The following is a 6,458-nucleotide window of genomic DNA, read 5'->3' on the forward strand; positions in this document are numbered from 1 at the left end:
CTTATTTATGATAAAAAAAAAATTACCCTGTCTTATTATCTAACTATGTGTCAAGCACTGTTCTAAGTGTTTCGCTTTCTTTTTAAAGTTTTGTTTATTTATTTTTTCCCTGAGTAAGACAGAGACAGAGAGACACGCACCCTCGTTAAGCTTTCAACACCACCGTCCACTGCCAGCTGCAGCCAGACGCAGCTCACGGCCTGGCACTCTCCTAGAATACTCAGGGAGGTCTTTGGACATGAACTCAGAACCCTCCCATGAAGGTCAGCCTGGCAGCACATCACATTTTACTGCTGCTCCACAGATGGGCCTGGTGCTTTGCATTTTGACTCATTTAAATCTTCTAACAACTTTACAAAGTGGATACAACTGGCCACTTTGCTTACAAAGGAGGACACGGAAAGCAAGCCGAGTTTCAGATCTCAGTTAGCACATAGCAGAGATTTGAACTCAGGTACGCGTCTCCAGACTGTGCACTCTCAGCCATTGTGCTCAGCGGTTAAGAGGGTGCGGGGTGAGAGACGGCAAACGGCACTAGATGGCTGTCTAGCACAAACACCGACTGCAGGTGATACAGTCCACGCTGTGCTTTTCATGAAGACCGCCAGGCAGATGCTGCTCAGAAGCCAGCTCATGCCTGTGTGAGGGGAACTGGCAGCAAACTGGCACTTTTTGGCCAACAGGGCAGGATTGCCAACACATTTCAAGGATCAGGTGTCCACATCAGAAACAAACCCAGCCCTTGGCGCCCCAAATCACTTTGAGGGGAGTGGAGCTTTTTCTTTCATGTGCCTGGTCCAGTAGTTCTCCGGAAGCCAGTGCCCTGCGGACCACTCAGCCCAGCTGCTGTGGAAATGTGGCAAAAGAGTGGGCGAGCGTATGGACTTGGATGGTGCCCGTGCCAGAAGCATTGTGTATCCTTGGGAGAGATCATCCTGCCTCCTTCCCTGACCTACAAGAGCTCTTGAAGGCTCACTCATCAGCAAGCTCTCGAGTCAGACTGAAGTTGGCCTCCACATACAACAGTAGATGCGTCATCTCCACTGGGAACCCTACAGCTGGTGAGTTCCCTGCATGGGCCACCCCCACCAAGGATCCCCACTCCCACCCCCAACCAACGAGTTCTCCCCTAACCCCTTCTGATACAGACACCCTGTCCTGTACACCCCCCTGATCCTATGTTGTCTCTGTGTCTGGTGCCTGATCTGGAAGAGCAGAGTGGCCACCAGATCAGACAAGAAACTTAGGTTCAAATCCCTGCTTTCCCACTTTCTAATTAAATGGCCTTGGGCAAGTCCCATAACCACTCTGTGCCCATTTTCTTCATCTGAAAGGGGAATGCATGAGAGTAGACCTGCTTCATGGATGCTGTAAGAGTTAACTAGAAAATGGATGCAAAATACATAACCCAGTGCTGCTACCACAGTAGAAGTTAGATAGCAGCCCGGTGGTGGTTCATGGTAACTCAATTAGACTCACATGAGAAAGGTGCTAGAGTTGAGAGATCCCAGAACCTCGATGAGCATGCCAGGTCTGTGTACACGTGCCCGTGATCCTGGCTCATTGAGACAGAGTGGATGGCAACATGGACACCCTGTTGGAGCTGTCTTTCTCTTTCTCTCACTCGTGGAAGGAATAAATCATTATACTTTCAAGAACCAGCAGTTATGGCTATGTCACTGGACTCCCATGTAGTTGATCGTGGTTCGAGTCCCAGACCCGGTGGCTTAAACTCACGCCGGGCGCGTGTTCATGTGTGCCCAAGATCCTGAGAGGAGAATGGAGGAGAAGGGATTACGGCATGGCCATCCCTCCTGGGGGGTGATTTCTCACTTTCTGTCTCTCTGTGTCTCTCTGTCTTTCTGGCGAGTGCATGTGCCCTATAGCAAAAACCTCTCTTAAAAAAAGAAAAAAAGAAAAAAAACCTAGGTCAATAATAGCCATGACTCCTAATATCATTAATACAAGTTTTGAGTTTGAGTTTGATGGCCAAGACCTGGGGTTTGGAAACTTACAACCCTCTTACACAACTACCGCTCATCAGAGTCAAGTAGCCGCCTTCACCGCCCAGACCTTTATAGTCGGGCTTTCCCTTTCTACCTTCACAAGCTCTCACTTCTCTACTTAATGGAAGCCAGCGAGGAGCAATTCTTTTCCAGGAAAAGGGGAGTTCTGAGTTCTTAGAAAGGCTGCCATTTACGGTGCAGAGAGAAGGCCATAGGCACTCTTTCAATGACACATGCACAAAAGCTCTTGTTGTGGACACAAATAAGAGAAGTTGAACCCTTCGCCCGGTGTAATTCACTTCATTTATTGACCACAGTTCTCTCCTCGCAACCCCGATTCCTTTGCATTTGTCAGCAGTTCAGAGACCCTTGGCATTCAGCATGATTTGTAATGTAAATTATATAATTGTACTTTCACATATTTTAACATCAAATGAAATGATTGACTACAGAATCGGAGCTGTCTACAGGTGGGGGTCAATTACCATCTGAATAATCACAGTGCCACACAAGAATAGCATAGCCGCTGAGCGTGACATATTTTTATCTCTATGCATTTCAATGAAGTCAGCCTGGTACATAAAAGGTTATCACCTAGGAAACATATTTTCCTAAGCACAAGTTAAACATGCAAGTGAGATCAGCAAAGATATTCAATTTAGCCAGTCAACCCGAACCTATTAATATTTTAACAAAATCCAGTGAGGATAATTTTTTTCTTTGATCCCATTTCATGTGAGCAGCCGGGAAAGGGAAGAAAAATTAAAAACAAAATAGTCAAGCATACAGAATGAGGTTATGTATTAAGTGGGCTATTTAATGTTTCTGGCATTTCATAGCCCAAGGGAAAGTGTGGATGGATTTAACAATCAAGAGCTGTGTTCCCTTGGCCACAAAGTTCGAGAAACATAAAATAATCTATACTTCCAAGCTGACAAATCGTACCTGACACCCAGCTTCATCTCACCGGGACTCCCGAGATCAGCATTAATCACACGTTACAGGGAGTAAAAAGAAAAGTAAATCACGCCATGCTGAAAAGTGAGATGCAAGGTCTTCGGGCAAGGATTTTAATCAATAATATGTGGGATGATAACCAGAAGCTATTGTTTTAATCTTCCAATATGAAAAGAAATGAATGCAAAACACAAAGCTACCAGGAGCTGAAGCGGCTTCTGCGATGCCCTGGAAGAACTAAAAACAGTTTGGCAGCTCAACTTTCTTTTTCTTTTTTATTTATTTATTTTTTTTGATTCATGACAACAAACGAGCAAATGATTTCTTTTTAAAGGGATAGAGTCAAGCCCATCCTTTCATTGCTACTTTCCAGAGCCTTGGCTGTTGTCCAGGTTCTATGCATGGACTGGGGCTTGCTCGGCGTTCCTTGTGTCTGTTTTTGTGTGTTTTGCATGTCCCGTGTCTAGTCATGCGTCTCCTTCTAAGAGTACTTCCTTTTTCCTTCTAGAGACCCCTCCCTTCCGCAGTTGCCCTGTGGTTTGGGTTATGTTGGCTTCACCAGCAGTTCCAGGGGAAACCGGCACCACCATGGTTAGTTCAGGAGTGCGTGTATGATTCTTCAGAGCCCATGAAATGCAACCTTGGGAGTTGGTGGTAGTCCTTTCAGAAGAGACTGCTCTGGGTTGAACTGTGCCCCGCAAATGCCTGTGTCGAAGTTCTAATCCACGTGACCTCAGAATGTGACTTTGTTTGGAAAGAGGGCCGTTGCTGATATGATTAGTCAAGACGAGGTCGTCCGGGAGCAGGGTGGGCTCCTAGTCCAGTATGACTGGCGTCCTTATTATAAGGAGAAATTTTGGACACAGACAGACAAGCACACAGGGGAAGGCCGTGTGAAGATAAAGACAGGGACTGGGGCGATGCTTGCATGAGCCACAGATTTCTAGCAAGCTACTAAGAGCTAGAGGGGAGGTCTAGATTCTTCTCCAAAGGAACCAATCTTGCAGATTCCTTCATCTCAGTCTTCTAGTCTCCAGAATTGTAGGATAATCAATTTCTAGGTCTATTTTTTTTTATTTTTTTTTGCCTCTTTTCCTTTAAAAAAAAAAAAAAAAAGCATTTTGTTTTTAAGAGAGCATGGCCACAGGAGGAAAGGGACAGAGAAAGTTTGTTTGTTTGTTTGTCTTTGTTTTTAAGGTTTTTGCCATAGGGTGCGTGAGCTTGCCAGAGAGACAGTGAGAGGGAAAGTGAGAAATCACCCAGGGGGTTTCTCCTCCTAGGATCTTGGGCACTCCTGCACACACTCCCAGTGTGAGTTTTAAGCCACGAGGCTCAAGACTTTCGAACCATGGTTGGCCACATGAGAGTCCAGCACCTTAACCACTACACCACTTGCTGACCCCTGGAGCCATCCTTTAAAAAAGGATACAGACAGCGTTGAGCAGAGTAATTGAGTAGTGAAAGAAATGGGCATTGAATTGCAGGAGGCATGAGAGACGCTGGTCCTGGAGAAGAAAAAGGCTATATAGAAAACATGATCTATGACCTCCAGTACCCACAGCAGTGGCAATTGAAGGAAGGACTGGGAATTATTATATTTGTGCGACCTCTTCTCCCCTCTGCCAAGGATAGAGCTGGCAGCCATAGGAAGACAGATTTAAAACAGAGTGATTACCTAATGCTCCCAGCTCTCAGAAGAAGAAATGAGGAGCCCCAGAAGGAAGGAGTGGTCCTGTCACAGGAGTTGGTCTCACAGCAGAAGGGACTCCTATTACCGGATGGGTACCTCGATACCCGATAGGTACCCCTTGACAGGAAGATTGGATGACTTTAAGGCCCCTTCTAGCTTGGACTTTTGGTTTTAGACTTTTTTTTTTTTTTTTTTACTAAAATCCAAATGAACTTGAATATGTCTGAATATGTCTTTTATGATTTTTAGACCTCTGTTTCCCCATTTGTAAAATGAGGGAAATGGGCCTGATAAACTCTAAACACTCTTCGGACTGGAGTGGACCATGATCCCATGACTCCAACCCAGTTCTTTCTGCTTCAGCTTCTATCCAGACCCCTGAGAAGTCAGCTCAGCCGGAATTCACAATGTCACAGCACTCATCTTTTTTTGGAGAGATTTTTGCTATAGGGCGCGTGCGCTCGCCAGAGGGACAGAGAGAGACAGAGACAGAAAGTGAGAAATCCCCCCCCAGGGGGGATGACCCCAGCCACAATCCCTTCTCCTCTCGGGATCTTGGGCACGCACACACATGTACCTGGCGTGAGTTTAAGCCACAGGGTCTAGGACTTGAACCACTGTTGACTACATGGGAGTTCAGAGACATAGCCATTACGCTAACTGCTGGTCCCATTCTTTTTCTCTTTTTAATCACATTACCCACTTGAGTCAGCCTGAGTGATTTAAGGGAGAAGGATCCCACCGGCTCAAACACATGGTTTGAATTCTAACTCCCAGAGGCTTGGAAAACACACCAGACACAGGTGTGTGTATGCTCCATTCCTGACAGGATGGAGAAATGGAGAAATTTCTTATACTTGCTGCACAGTAAGAAATCATCCCTCAGAGGGGGATGATCACACCATAATCCCTTCTCCTCCATTCTCCTCTCAGGATTTTGGGCATGCATGCACAGATGCCAGTATCATTTTCAAATTGCTGGGTCTTAGACTTGAGCTGCAGTTGACCATGTGGGATCCAGCACCTTAACCACCATGCCACCTGCTGGTCCCAGAATTTTTTTATAAATGACCCATTTTAGATACACACTGAACTTGAAATCCAACAGCCATTGAAGGCACAAAGTGGATGAAAGCTTAAACTTGCAACATAAACCCTCTCTAGTCCTTCCTCACATGAACCTGGGACTTTGTGTTTAGGGGCAAGGAAGGTGGGACATGCAGTTTGCCTCTTAGCTCCAAGTCGCCATCTTCATCTTCTACTGTCATCATTTGCAGCAGTCTGTGGAATTGCCAGGAATCTTCTGCCAGCTCAGCCCGGCCTTTAAGTTTGATATTGCAGGGACCAGTAGTTGGTGTAATGGCTATGTTGCTGGACTCCCATGTAGTCGACTGAGGTTCGAGTCCTGGACATGGTGGCTTAAAAATCACACCAGGCACTGGGACCAGCAGTTAGTGTAATGGTTATGTCGCTGGACTCCCACATAGTCAACCGCGGTTCAAGTCCCGGACCCGGTGGCTTAAATTCACGCCAGGCGCGAGTGCGTGGGTGCCCAAAATCCCAAGAGGAGAATGGAGAAGGGATTGTGGCGTGGCCATCCCCCTGGGGGGTGATTTCTCGCTTTCTGTCTCTCTGTCTCTCTCTGTCTGGAGAGCACACACGCCCTATAGCAAAAACCTCTCAAAAAAAAAAAAAAAAAAAAAACCACCAGGCACATGGGTGTGCGTGCCCAAGATCCCAAGAGGAGAATGGAGGAAAAGGGATTGTGGCGTGACCATCCCCCCTGGGGGTGATTTCTCGCTTTC

This window comes from Tupaia chinensis, unplaced genomic scaffold (assembly GCF_000334495.1).
Source record: "Tupaia chinensis unplaced genomic scaffold, TupChi_1.0 Scaffold000235_1, whole genome shotgun sequence".
Lineage (NCBI taxonomy): Eukaryota > Metazoa > Chordata > Mammalia > Scandentia > Tupaiidae > Tupaia > Tupaia belangeri.